The 12,500-nt window shown below is 42.2% G+C and overlaps 11 non-coding genes and 17 pseudogenes across 11 annotated transcripts; all 28 read right to left on the bottom strand.

Moving 5' to 3' along the window:
• Positions 1 to 49: 49 nt before the first annotated feature.
• Positions 50 to 158, bottom strand: LOC132967786 (5S ribosomal RNA; annotated as a pseudogene).
• A 122-nt stretch (positions 159 to 280) lies between these two features.
• LOC132967365 (5S ribosomal RNA) lies at positions 281 to 399 on the bottom strand. Its single transcript, XR_009670720.1, has one exon. It is a non-coding gene; the product is annotated as a 5S ribosomal RNA (ribosomal RNA).
• A 122-nt stretch (positions 400 to 521) lies between these two features.
• On the bottom strand, positions 522 to 640 carry LOC132967398 (5S ribosomal RNA). Its single transcript, XR_009670751.1, has one exon. It is a non-coding gene; the product is annotated as a 5S ribosomal RNA (ribosomal RNA).
• Positions 641 to 762: 122 nt separating this feature from the next.
• Positions 763 to 871, bottom strand: LOC132967261 (5S ribosomal RNA; annotated as a pseudogene).
• A 105-nt stretch (positions 872 to 976) lies between these two features.
• Positions 977 to 1,085, bottom strand: LOC132967684 (5S ribosomal RNA; annotated as a pseudogene).
• Positions 1,086 to 1,207: 122 nt separating this feature from the next.
• LOC132967248 (5S ribosomal RNA) lies at positions 1,208 to 1,316 on the bottom strand (annotated as a pseudogene).
• Positions 1,317 to 1,421: 105 nt separating this feature from the next.
• On the bottom strand, positions 1,422 to 1,530 carry LOC132967787 (5S ribosomal RNA; annotated as a pseudogene).
• Positions 1,531 to 1,652: 122 nt separating this feature from the next.
• LOC132967367 (5S ribosomal RNA) lies at positions 1,653 to 1,771 on the bottom strand. The gene has a single exon (XR_009670721.1). It is a non-coding gene; the product is annotated as a 5S ribosomal RNA (ribosomal RNA).
• Positions 1,772 to 1,893: 122 nt separating this feature from the next.
• On the bottom strand, positions 1,894 to 2,012 carry LOC132967399 (5S ribosomal RNA). The gene has a single exon (XR_009670752.1). It is a non-coding gene; the product is annotated as a 5S ribosomal RNA (ribosomal RNA).
• A 122-nt stretch (positions 2,013 to 2,134) lies between these two features.
• LOC132967250 (5S ribosomal RNA) lies at positions 2,135 to 2,243 on the bottom strand (annotated as a pseudogene).
• A 105-nt stretch (positions 2,244 to 2,348) lies between these two features.
• LOC132967788 (5S ribosomal RNA) lies at positions 2,349 to 2,457 on the bottom strand (annotated as a pseudogene).
• A 122-nt stretch (positions 2,458 to 2,579) lies between these two features.
• Positions 2,580 to 2,698, bottom strand: LOC132967368 (5S ribosomal RNA). Its single transcript, XR_009670722.1, has one exon. It is a non-coding gene; the product is annotated as a 5S ribosomal RNA (ribosomal RNA).
• A 122-nt stretch (positions 2,699 to 2,820) lies between these two features.
• LOC132967400 (5S ribosomal RNA) lies at positions 2,821 to 2,939 on the bottom strand. The gene has a single exon (XR_009670753.1). It is a non-coding gene; the product is annotated as a 5S ribosomal RNA (ribosomal RNA).
• A 122-nt stretch (positions 2,940 to 3,061) lies between these two features.
• Positions 3,062 to 3,170, bottom strand: LOC132967262 (5S ribosomal RNA; annotated as a pseudogene).
• Positions 3,171 to 3,275: 105 nt separating this feature from the next.
• Positions 3,276 to 3,384, bottom strand: LOC132967685 (5S ribosomal RNA; annotated as a pseudogene).
• A 122-nt stretch (positions 3,385 to 3,506) lies between these two features.
• Positions 3,507 to 3,615, bottom strand: LOC132967251 (5S ribosomal RNA; annotated as a pseudogene).
• A 105-nt stretch (positions 3,616 to 3,720) lies between these two features.
• LOC132967789 (5S ribosomal RNA) lies at positions 3,721 to 3,829 on the bottom strand (annotated as a pseudogene).
• Positions 3,830 to 3,951: 122 nt separating this feature from the next.
• On the bottom strand, positions 3,952 to 4,070 carry LOC132967369 (5S ribosomal RNA). The gene has a single exon (XR_009670723.1). It is a non-coding gene; the product is annotated as a 5S ribosomal RNA (ribosomal RNA).
• A 122-nt stretch (positions 4,071 to 4,192) lies between these two features.
• On the bottom strand, positions 4,193 to 4,311 carry LOC132967417 (5S ribosomal RNA). The gene has a single exon (XR_009670768.1). It is a non-coding gene; the product is annotated as a 5S ribosomal RNA (ribosomal RNA).
• Positions 4,312 to 4,433: 122 nt separating this feature from the next.
• Positions 4,434 to 4,542, bottom strand: LOC132967252 (5S ribosomal RNA; annotated as a pseudogene).
• A 105-nt stretch (positions 4,543 to 4,647) lies between these two features.
• Positions 4,648 to 4,756, bottom strand: LOC132967790 (5S ribosomal RNA; annotated as a pseudogene).
• Positions 4,757 to 4,878: 122 nt separating this feature from the next.
• Positions 4,879 to 4,987, bottom strand: LOC132967748 (5S ribosomal RNA; annotated as a pseudogene).
• A 105-nt stretch (positions 4,988 to 5,092) lies between these two features.
• On the bottom strand, positions 5,093 to 5,201 carry LOC132967294 (5S ribosomal RNA; annotated as a pseudogene).
• A 122-nt stretch (positions 5,202 to 5,323) lies between these two features.
• Positions 5,324 to 5,442, bottom strand: LOC132967370 (5S ribosomal RNA). Its single transcript, XR_009670724.1, has one exon. It is a non-coding gene; the product is annotated as a 5S ribosomal RNA (ribosomal RNA).
• A 122-nt stretch (positions 5,443 to 5,564) lies between these two features.
• Positions 5,565 to 5,683, bottom strand: LOC132967401 (5S ribosomal RNA). Its single transcript, XR_009670754.1, has one exon. It is a non-coding gene; the product is annotated as a 5S ribosomal RNA (ribosomal RNA).
• A 106-nt stretch (positions 5,684 to 5,789) lies between these two features.
• Positions 5,790 to 5,898, bottom strand: LOC132967254 (5S ribosomal RNA; annotated as a pseudogene).
• A 105-nt stretch (positions 5,899 to 6,003) lies between these two features.
• On the bottom strand, positions 6,004 to 6,112 carry LOC132967737 (5S ribosomal RNA; annotated as a pseudogene).
• A 122-nt stretch (positions 6,113 to 6,234) lies between these two features.
• On the bottom strand, positions 6,235 to 6,353 carry LOC132967440 (5S ribosomal RNA). The gene has a single exon (XR_009670788.1). It is a non-coding gene; the product is annotated as a 5S ribosomal RNA (ribosomal RNA).
• Between the last annotated feature and the right edge of the window lie 6,147 nt (positions 6,354 to 12,500).

A 12,500-nucleotide genomic window follows, 5' to 3' on the forward strand; every position in this document is an offset into this window, starting at 1 on the left:
AATTTTTGGACATGTGAATATGTCTCTATATGATAAAAAAAAATGAAAAAGCTTACAGCACCTGGTATTCCTAGGCGGTCTCCCATCCAAGTACTAACCTGGCCCGACCCTGCTTAGCTTCCGAGATCGGACCAGTTGAGGGTAGTATGGCTGCAAGCCATTATTGTGTGCAGAGAGGGGCCTTTTAAAGATGTCATGCCCTTGATTCTGGCTGAATTTTTGGACATGTGAATATGTCACTATATGATAAAAAAAAAACATATGATCAAAAAAATGAAAAAGCTTACAGCACCTGGTATTCCTAGGCGGTCTCCCATCCAATTACTAACCAGGCCCTAACCTGCTTAGCTTCCGAGATCAGACGAGATCGGGCGTGTTCAGGGTGGTATGGCCGTAAGCCATTAATTTGTGCAGAAAGGGGCCTTTTAAAGATGTCATGCCCTTGATTCTGGCTGAATTTTTGGACATGTGAATATGTCTCTATATGATAAAAAAAAAACATATGATCAAAAAAATGAAAAAGCTTACAGCACCTGGTATTCCTAGGCGGTCTCCCATCCAATTACTAACCAGGCCCGAACCTGCTTAGCTTCCGAGATCAGACGAGATCGGGCGTGTTCAGGGTGGTATGGCCGTAAGCCATTATTGTGTGCAGAAAGGGGCCTTTTAAAGATGTCATGCCCTTGATTCTGGCTGAATTTTTTGACATGTGAATATGTCTCTATATGATAACAAAAAAACATATTATCAAAAAAATGAAAAAGCTTACAGCACCTGGTATTCCGAGGCAGTCTCCCATCCAATTACTAACCAGGCCCGAACCTGCTTAGCTTCCGAGATCGGACAAGTTCAGGGTGGTATGGCCGTAAGCCATTATTGAGTGCAGAAAGGGGCCTTTTAAAGATGTCATGCCCTTGGTTCTGGCTGAATTTTTCGACATGTGAATATGTCTCTCTATGATAAAAAAAAATGAAAAAGCTTACAGCACCTGGTATTCCTAGGCGGTCTCCCATCCAAGTACTAACCTGGCCCGACCCTGCTTAGCTTCCGAGATCGGACGAGTTGAGGGTAGTATGGCTGCAAGCCATTATTGTGTGCAGAGAGGGGCCTTTTAAAGATGTCATGCCCTTGATTCTGGCTGAATTTTTGGACATGTGAAAATGTCTCTATATGATAACAAAAAAACATATTATCAAAAAAATGAAAAAGCTTACAGCACCTGGTATTCCTAGGCAGTCTCCCATCCAATTACTAACCAGGCCCGAACCTGCTTAGCTTCCGAGATCGGACAAGTTCAGGGTGGTATGGCCGTAAGCCATTATTGAGTGCAGAAAGGGGCCTTTTAAAGATGTCATGCCCTTGGTTCTGGCTGAATTTTTGGACATGTGAATATGTCTCTATATGATAAAAAAAAATGAAAAAGCTTACAGCACCTGGTATTCCTAGGCGGTCTCCCATCCAAGTACTAACCTGGCCCGACCCTGCTTAGCTTCCGAGATCGGACCAGTTGAGGGTAGTATGGCTGCAAGCCATTATTGTGTGCAGAGAGGGGCCTTTTAAAGATGTCATGCCCTTGATTCTGGCTGAATTTTTGGACATGTGAATATGTCACTATATGATAAAAAAAAAACATATGATCAAAAAAATGAAAAAGCTTACAGCACCTGGTATTCCTAGGCGGTCTCCCATCCAATTACTAACCAGGCCCTAACCTGCTTAGCTTCCGAGATCAGACGAGATCGGGCGTGTTCAGGGTGGTATGGCCGTAAGCCATTAATTTGTGCAGAAAGGGGCCTTTTAAAGATGTCATGCCCTTGATTCTGGCTGAATTTTTGGACATGTGAATATGTCTCTATATGATAAAAAAAAAACATATGATCAAAAAAATGAAAAAGCTTACAGCACCTGGTATTCCTAGGCGGTCTCCCATCCAATTACTAACCAGGCCCGAACCTGCTTAGCTTCCGAGATCAGACGAGATCGGGCGTGTTCAGGGTGGTATGGCCGTAAGCCATTATTGTGTGCAGAAAGGGGCCTTTTAAAGATGTCATGCCCTTGATTCTGGCTGAATTTTTTGACATGTGAATATGTCTCTATATGATAACAAAAAAACATATTATCAAAAAAATGAAAAAGCTTACAGCACCTGGTATTCCTAGGCAGTCTCCCATCCAATTACTAACCAGGCCCGAACCTGCTTAGCTTCCGAGATCGGACAAGTTCAGGGTGGTATGGCCGTAAGCCATTATTGAGTGCAGAAAGGGGCCTTTTAAAGATGTCATGCCCTTGGTTCTGGCTGAATTTTTGGACATGTGAATATGTCTCTATATGATAAAAAAAAATGAAAAAGCTTACAGCACCTGGTATTCCTAGGCGGTCTCCCATCCAAGTACTAACCTGGCCCGACCCTGCTTAGCTTCCGAGATCGGACCAGTTGAGGGTAGTATGGCTGCAAGCCATTATTGTGTGCAGAGAGGGGCCTTTTAAAGATGTCATGCCCTTGATTCTGGCTGAATTTTTGGACATGTGAATATGTCACTATATGATAAAAAAAAAACATATGATCAAAAAAATGAAAAAGCTTACAGCACCTGGTATTCCTAGGCGGTCTCCCATCCAATTACTAACCAGGCCCTAACCTGCTTAGCTTCCGAGATCAGACGAGATCGGGCGTGTTCAGGGTGGTATGGCCGTAAGCCATTAATTTGTGCAGAAAGGGGCCTTTTAAAGATGTCATGCCCTTGATTCTGGCTGAATTTTTGGACATGTGAATATGTCTCTATATGATAAAAAAAAAACATATGATCAAAAAAATGAAAAAGCTTACAGCACCTGGTATTCCTAGGCGGTCTCCCATCCAATTACTAACCAGGCCCGAACCTGCTTAGCTTCCGAGATCAGACGAGATCGGGCGTGTTCAGGGTGGTATGGCCGTAAGCCATTATTGTGTGCAGAAAGGGGCCTTTTAAAGATGTCATGCCCTTGATTCTGGCTGAATTTTTTGACATGTGAATATGTCTCTATATGATAACAAAAAAACATATTATCAAAAAAATGAAAAAGCTTACAGCACCTGGTATTCCGAGGCAGTCTCCCATCCAATTACTAACCAGGCCCGAACCTGCTTAGCTTCCGAGATCGGACAAGTTCAGGGTGGTATGGCCGTAAGCCATTATTGAGTGCAGAAAGGGGCCTTTTAAAGATGTCATGCCCTTGGTTCTGGCTGAATTTTTCGACATGTGAATATGTCTCTCTATGATAAAAAAAAATGAAAAAGCTTACAGCACCTGGTATTCCTAGGCGGTCTCCCATCCAAGTACTAACCTGGCCCGACCCTGCTTAGCTTCCGAGATCGGACGAGTTGAGGGTAGTATGGCTGCAAGCCATTATTGTGTGCAGAGAGGGGCCTTTTAAAGATGTCATGCCCTTGATTCTGGCTGAATTTTTGGACATGTGAAAATGTCTCTATATGATAACAAAAAAACATATTATCAAAAAAATGAAAAAGCTTACAGCACCTGGTATTCCTAGGCAGTCTCCCATCCAATTACTAACCAGGCCCGAACCTGCTTAGCTTCCGAGATCGGACAAGTTCAGGGTGGTATGGCCGTAAGCCATTATTGAGTGCAGAAAGGGGCCTTTTAAAGATGTCATGCCCTTGGTTCTGGCTGAATTTTTGGACATGTGAATATGTCTCTATATGATAAAAAAAAATGAAAAAGCTTACAGCACCTGGTATTCCTAGGCGGTCTCCCATCCAAGTACTAACCTGGCCCGACCCTGCTTAGCTTCCGAGATCGGACCAGTTGAGGGTAGTATGGCTGCAAGCCATTATTGTGTGCAGAGAGGGGCCTTTTAAAGATGTCATGCCCTTGATTCTGGCTGAATTTTTGGACATGTGAATATGTCACTATATGATAAAAAAAAAACATATGATCAAAAAAATGAAAAAGCTTACAGCACCTGGTATTCCTAGGCGGTCTCCCATCCAATTACTAACCAGGCCCTAACCTGCTTAGCTTCCGAGATCAGACGAGATCGGGCGTGTTCAGGGTGGTATGGCCGTAAGCCATTAATTTGTGCAGAAAGGGGCCTTTTAAAGATGTCATGCCCTTGATTCTGGCTGAATTTTTGGACATGTGAATATGTCTCTATATGATAAAAAAAAAACATATGATCAAAAAAATGAAAAAGCTTACAGCACCTGGTATTCCTAGGCGGTCTCCCATCCAATTACTAACCAGGCCCGAACCTGCTTAGCTTCCGAGATCAGACGAGATCAGGCGTGTTCAGGGTGGTATGGCCGTAAGCCATTATTGTGTGCAGAAAGGGGCCTTTTAAAGATGTCATGCCCTTGATTCTGGCTGAATTTTTTGACATGTGAATATGTCTCTATATGATAACAAAAAAACATATTATCAAAAAAATGAAAAAGCTTACAGCACCTGGTATTCCTAGGCAGTCTCCCATCCAATTACTAACCAGGCCCGAACCTGCTTAGCTTCCGAGATCGGACAAGTTCAGGGTGGTATGGCCGTAAGCCATTATTGAGTGCAGAAAGGGGCCTTTTAAAGATGTCATGCCCTTGGTTCTGGCTGAATTTTTGGACATGTGAATATGTCTCTATATGATAAAAAAAAATGAAAAAGCTTACAGCACCTGGTATTCCTAGGCGGTCTCCCATCCAAGTACTAACCTGGCCCGACCCTGCTTAGCTTCCGAGATCGGACCAGTTGAGGGTAGTATGGCTGCAAGCCATTATTGTGTGCAGAGAGGGGCCTTTTAAAGATGTCATGCCCTTGATTCTGGCTGAATTTTTGGACATGTGAATATGTCACTATATGATAAAAAAAAAACATATGATCAAAAAAATGAAAAAGCTTACAGCACCTGGTATTCCTAGGCGGTCTCCCATCCAATTACTAACCAGGCCCGAACCTGCTTAGCTTCCGAGATCGGACAAGTTCAGGGTGGTATGGCCGTAAGCCATTATTGAGTGCAGAAAGGGGCCTTTTAAAGATGTCATGCCCTTGGTTCTGGCTGAATTTTTGGACATGTGAATATGTCTCTATATGATAAAAAAAAATGAAAAAGCTTACAGCACCTGGTATTCCTAGGCGGTCTCCCATCCAAGTACTAACCTGGCCCGACACTGCTTAGCTTCCGAGATCGGACCAGTTGAGGGTAGTATGGCTGCAAGCCATTATTGTGTGCAGAGAGGGGCCTTTTAAAGATGTCATGCCCTTGATTCTGGCTGAATTTTTGGACATGTGAATATGTCACTATATGATAAAAAAAAAACATATGATCAAAAAAATCAAAAAGCTTACAGCACCTGGTATTCCTAGGCGGTCTCCCATCCAATTACTAACCAGGCCCTAACCTGCTTAGCTTCCGAGATCAGACGAGATCGGGCGTGTTCAGGGTGGTATGGCCGTAAGCCATTAATTTGTGCAGAAAGGGGCCTTTTAAAGATGTCATGCCCTTGATTCTGGCTGAATTTTTGGACATGTGAATATGTCTCTATATGATAAAAAAAAAACATATGATCAAAAAAATGAAAAAGCTTACAGCACCTGGTATTCCTAGGCGGTCTCCCATCCAATTACTAACCAGGCCCGAACCTGCTTAGCTTCCGAGATCAGACGAGATCGGGCGTGTTCAGGGTGGTATGGCCGTAAGCCATTATTGTGTGCAGAAAGGGGCCTTTTAAAGATGTCATGCCCTTGATTCTGGCTGAATTTTTTGACATGTGAATATGTCTCTATATGATAACAAAAAAAAGAAAAAGCTTACAGCACCTGGTATTCCTAGGCAGTCTCCCATCCAATTACTAACCAGGCCCGAACCTGCTTAGCTTCCGAGATCGGACAAGTTCAGGGTGGTATGGCCGTAAGCCATTATTGAGTGCAGAAAGGGGCCTTTTAAAGATGTCATGCCCTTGGTTCTGGCTGAATTTTTCGACATGTGAATATGTCTCTCTATGATAAAAAAAAATGAAAAAGCTTACAGCACCTGGTATTCCTAGGCAGTCTCCCATCCAAGTACTAACCTGGCCCGACCCTGCTTAGCTTCCGAGATCGGACGAGTTGAGGGTAGTATGGCTGCAAGCCATTATTGTGTGCAGAGAGGGGCCTTTTAAAGATGTCATGGCCTTGATTCTGGCTGAATTTTTGGACATGTGAATATGTCTCTATATGATAAAAAAAAAACATATGATCAAAAAAATGAAAAAGCTTACAGCACTTGGTATTCCCAGGCGGTCTCCCATCCAAGTACTAACCAGGATCGACCCTGCTTAGCTTTCGAGATCAGACGAGATCGGGCGTGTTCAGGGTGGTATGGCCGTAAGCCATTATTGTGTGCAGAAAGGGGCCTTTTAAAGATGTCATGCCCTTGATTCTGGCTGAATTTTTGCACATGTGAATATGTCTCTATATGATAAAAAAAAATGAAAAAGCTTACAGCACCTGGTATTCCTAGGCGGTCTCCCATCAAAGTACTAACCAGGCCCTAACCTGCTTAGCTTCCGAGATGGGACGAGATCGGGCGTGTTTTTTTTTTTTTTTTTTTTTATCTTTTATTATCAAAATTACAAAAACATTTATAATTCTTTCACATCATTTACAACAAATGCTATTATAATACATACACCCTCTAAATTAAACCTCCCCTCTGACGCAAACGGCACCCTAAAAACAATAAAAACATAGCATCAGAAAAAAAAACTCAAATCACCCCTGATACCCCCAACTCATGACAACTCTTCTGAGTCCCTCCCCCAAAGCAAACACCCCTCTGAAAACAAACCACAAAAACATACAAAAACCCCACAGTATTCTCAAAAAACCACTGAGAAAAAAAAAACCCAAATCAAATCACCCATTTTCCCCATGACCAAAAAAGAAGCCCTCGTACCAAAAAAAACAAAAACAAAATAATTTAGACATCCCACATAATTCCCTCCTCGTTTACTCTACACACATTCGCACCTTCCACAAACATTCTCACAAACTCACTCTCATTCGCTATGTACAGTAATTTAAGATGTGCTTTCCATTCATTCACAAACATTCTCCACACATTCATTTTCTTACTTTCATACAGTGCATAATTCCTCCTGTTAAAAACCGCTTTTCTTGCAAAAGCCAAAATTATATTCATTACATTGTGATTTTTTTGTTTTGTTCCCACCCCCAACAACACCGACAATTCCCACCCCCTTTCATTCCAACACTCATTCTTACTGCATTTCCTCAACATTTCTCTTATTTTTCCCCAAAAATAAACCAATTCCCCACACGTAACAAACAAATGTATTAAATCCTCATCCGTACTTTCACATACACAACACTTTCTTTCATACCTCTCCTTATGGATCTGATGCAGGACGATGCAGGTGAAGATCCTCCTGTGCCTCAGTTTGAAATCTAGGTCAAATATTGCATGTGGTGTATGCGGAATGTTAATGTTCTTCCATATCATGTTGCTTGTTATGTCCGGGTATGTGTCTGTCCATTTTACTTCAGATGTGGGTTTCTGTATTCTATGTGTGATTGCGCACCTATACCAAATTTTTGTAGTGACATCTATAATGTTGTGTTTCTTCTCCCCTAGGCACAGGGAGATCCCCCGCACATCGTCCTGCATCACTCCCTCCTTCTCTTTGATTAATTTTTCCCATTCGCTCGACAAAGACAATTTTACATTTGCAAACACTCCCTCAATCACATCCTTTCTGCACACACACCCTTTATTTTTTAAACCCCTCACCACCATTTGTAAATCAAAATCCCCCCCACAGTTCAGTAAATCCCTTATTCTAATATATCCCGCTTTCGACATAGCTTCACACTTAATTACCCTCTCCCCATTTTTAAAATACGGGCTCGAGAGGAAGGGCAGTCGTAGCACTGACCCTCTCGTTCCGCACTCTGGTACAGTCCAGGATGAAACCTGATACCACGCACTGAGTACTTCCTGGAAAAACCGTGGCAAGTGTTTAAATGAATCCGGGTTATTGATCTGGTACAGGTTGTCCTCGTTGTAAAGTCCAAAACTGCACAGATATTGTTTGAAGTGGTTTTTCCAAACTACGTTCCGGTTCTGGTCCATAAATTTGCCTATCAATTTGACTCTTAGTGCTACTTTTTTTGTAAGTAAATCAATCAAAGCTAGCCCCCCCTGATCTTTAGCCCCTATTATTGTTTTGTGAGCTATACTCGCTGCTTTGTTTTTCCAAATAAAGTCCCTAATGGTCTTTGAAATCTCCTTAAAGGCCCAGTCCGGAAGCGTACAAGTACTCAGCGCATGATTCACTTTGGACAACACGAGAGCATTTGTTACGGCTACCCTTCCTCTCAACAATAGACCCCTCGCTTTCCACAAATTCAATGTTTTTTTTATTTTACCCACCACCTCTTTCCATGTTACATCATCACATTCATTCTCATTTTTCCCCATATTCACTCCCAACACTTTTCTTCTCTCACACACCGTTTTAAATCCCCACTTATTAACTAGATTGGATTCCTTACCTAGTAACATAATTTCTGACTTATTTTCATTTACTTTTGCCCCAGATGCTCTTTCATAAGTTTGTACATGTTTTAATATCAATTCTATATCCTCCTCTCCTTTTACCATTATATTCACGTCATCTGCATACTGTATTATTTTTACGTTTTCCTTACCTATACCTTTTATGTTTACGTCTTCCGATATCAGTGCTGCCAGCGGCTCTGCTACCAAGCTGTACAACAGCGCTGACATCGGACATCCTTGTCTCACTGACCTTGATATTTTAAAAGAATCAGTTAGTTCCCCGTTACATTTTATCTTGCTTTCCGCTCCTGTATACAACATATTTATCCATTCTCTCATTCTCTCCCCGAATCCAAACTTCTCTAACACCTTCCCCATGAACCCGTGATCTACTCTGTCAAAAGCTTTATTTAAATCAATCCCTAGCCATATTCCCCCCTCCCCTTCCATATCCCTGACCGTCTGTTTTATTGAAATGATTGAGTCTGCTATGTCTCTGTTTGGTATACTGTATGATTGTGTTTGTTCTATGATTGTTCCTATTACCTCCCTGATTCTATTGGCTATTGTTTTCGCTATGATTTTGTAGTCTGTGTTGAGTAGGCTGATTGGTCTGTAGTTGTCCAGATTTTTATTGTCCCCCTTGTTTTTGTAAAAAATAGTAACCACCCCTTCCCCTAAACTTTTTGGTATATGTTTCACTTTTTCCATATATTTACTCAATTTGTTCACCAAGGGCACCAGCTGCTCTTTGAAAGCTTGGTAGAATTCCGCAGTTAGGCCATCGCTCCCAGGACTATTGTTTTTGTTTAACCCCTCTAAAGCACTTCTGATTTCTCCCTCTGTAAACTCACAATCACACCACATTTTATCGTCCTCGCTTAGTTTTTTCTTTAAGGCACCCAAAGCTCTGTTCACACTCACGCTATCACACTCCTGTCTCGAAAACAGGCTTTCATAATAGCCCTTTACTATTTCTAAAATTCCCTTTTTATCTGTCACACTTTTACCTGCTTCATTTAATAATTCGTTTATTTCTGTTCTTTTTTGTTTTTGTTTTTCCAGACCTAAAAAAAAGGCTGTACTCCTCTCCCCCTCATACATATATTGTATTTTACTCCTAATGGCTGCACCCCTACTCTTTTTAAGTTCAATCACTCCCAACTGTTCTTTTAAATGTATGTATTTTTCGACATCTACATTATCTACACTGTCAAGCGATGCTATTTCCTCACTTAGTTGTTTTCTCAAATTCTCTTCCTTTCTATTTTCTCTCCACTTTTTCTCTTTACTATAATTGATACACTTTTTTTTAATTCTGACTTTTACACTATCCCACCACACATTCATATCTTCACTCTCATTCCACTCATATCCCACATCATTCAACAATCTTTCCATACTTTTCACAAACATTCCATCATCCAGCAAGCTTGCATTAAAGCACCATATCCCTCCTTTACGTACATTCGTTTCTTTTCTAAACGTGATTTCTATTCCAGCGTGATCGCTCCACATATTAGTTTTATATTCAACTTCTTTAATCCACCTCACTACCTCGCATGTCACCAAAGCATAATCTATTCTAGATTGTTTTAATCTATTTAGTACAATTTGTCTCCTGGAGAACACCCTCTCCCATGGATGTAGCAATCTCCAAATATCAATGCATTGTTTCGTTATCATTATATCTTTAAGTGTCCCCCTGCTCACATCCCCCTTAAACACATTATTTTTTGACACATCGGTGGGTGTCATCGCCACATTAAAGTCACCGATTATTATACAATTCCTTTCCCACCATTTGCTTATTGCAATGAAGAACGTTTTCCTTTCTTTTTCTCCATTCGGTGCATATATATTTATGATTCTTATATTTTTCGTTTCATACACACAGTCTATTACTATTATTCTTCCTTCTTTGTCTCCATAAACCAAATTTACCCCTGTTACCCGACCCGTTTTGACTAAAACCGCCACTCCTCTCGCCCTCGACGTGCCATTGGAGCAGAAAATATGGCCCACAAAGTCTTTTTTTATGTCTTCCACCAGGGAATCATCCCACCTGGTCTCCTGCAGGCACAAAACGTCATTCTGCAAGGAAAGAATCGAATGTCTTTTTTCTTTGTTCCTTAGTCCATTCACGTTAATCGAAAATAAATTAAAGGCCATTATCATAAAAATAAAAACAAAAAAAACGGATTTACAGGGGTTATTGTCAGTCATTATTTGTCCTTACATTTCAATTTTTTCACCAACTTTTTTCGTTGTCCAAGACTTAGTCTTTTTTGCGCACTCGCCAGTTCACCCACATCCATTTCGCTGTCCGTTTCATTGGGACTGGTGCTTTTACCCGTATTATTTAGCGTGATTTTTCTCCCTCCCGCCTGTCCAACACCACTCTCAGGCATCTCCCTCCCCTCTGTGCTCATGCTTACCCCCGGGTCTTCTGCCACGTCCCTTCCGTCTCCTTTTTTCCCTCTCTCGCTCGTTTTTCGTTGCTTCTGCTGTCCTCCCTCTCCAGCCAGCTCCGGCGTCTCCAGCTCGCACTCTGACGCCCGTTCTCCTCCGCTCTCTCTGCTCTGCTCCATTTCTCCGTCACTGTTCTCGTCTTCTCTGATCTCCCTCCTGCTTGCTCCGATCACCTCCTTCTCCTCCGCCTCCTCCTCGTACACCTACTCCGCCTCGTCTTCATCCTCGTACACCTCCTCCACCTCGTTCTTGCTCTCCTCTCCGTTTTCACACTCACATTCATTTTCTCTTTTTTTACAGTTTGTGCATTTTGTGCTGTTCGCGCTGCACTCTCGCGCAAAGTGTCCCTGCACCCCACAGTTGTGGCACATAAATTCTGGACACTCTCTCAGGATGTGTCCCGGCTGGATGCACATCCTGCACACTTTTTGTTGTCTATCATGTATTACTCTAAAGTATTCGTTCCCCATCACAGTGTTAAACTTTGTGGAGTAAGGGAGTGACTGTACCTGGTCATTAAATCTGACCCGGACAAACCTCGTTCCGTCAGCTATCATTGTTCCAGGCCACATTCTGCGTTTTATTGGTGATGTCGGTTTCACTCCCCATCCCGTCAGCTTCCAAACTATTTCTTCATCTGTGATATACGCTGGCAGGTTTAAAAAAGACACCACCAGCTCATCATTATTTAGTTCTCTCGCCACGACTCTGGTCTCTCCGATCTTAAATCCATCCAGCAGCCTTTCCTTTCCTTTAATGTTGCTCACCGTCACCTCCAGTTTTTCAGGTCCCAGGGTTCTGCACGCCAGCAGGCCCCCACAGATCATTTTTATGTTGCTCATGACGTGATTTAGAGGAACTTTGTCTCCCACCATTTCAATGTTTAGTGTTAGTTTTCTCTCAAAAGACACTTTTGCTTCCTCTTTTTCTGCTCTCTCGCCACCTCTCCCATTCTCTGCATGCGGAGCAATCAACCCGCCGCTCCTCTCTCTTCCTCTCTCTCCGTCATCCATTCCGTTCCCTGTTTCATTTGCCGTTTTCATCCGTCCTTTTTGTCCGTCGTTCTTCTCGTTGTCGTTTAATCCATTCCTTTGTTTCAGTGCCATGTTTGTTTGTTCACGTTGTTGTCCGTTCTCTTTTCCTTTTTCCATCTCTCCAGTCCGTGGTCCTGTCATCTTTGTGATCCGTCCGTGTGAGTTTGCTCGCGACATACGAGCAAACATTCACAAAAAACAAAAATTCTTCACAAAATTGTGGAAAAAAAACAGGAAAAAAGGTGAAAAGAAAAACGATCCCCCTAACAGTCAGTGACTGCTGGGGGACATTCACTCACAATCTGAGGTATTTAAATAAATCCAAAGCGCATCCAAAAAACAAACAAATTAGTCCAGCTGTCCTGCTCAGTACTGACACGTCAGCTCTCCTTCAGCACCACACAAACTCTGACAGCAAAAGGGGCGTGTTCAGGGTGGTATGGCCATAAG

Source organism: Labrus mixtus, unplaced genomic scaffold (genome assembly GCF_963584025.1).
Source record: "Labrus mixtus unplaced genomic scaffold, fLabMix1.1 SCAFFOLD_46, whole genome shotgun sequence".
Taxonomy (NCBI): domain Eukaryota; kingdom Metazoa; phylum Chordata; class Actinopteri; order Labriformes; family Labridae; genus Labrus; species Labrus mixtus.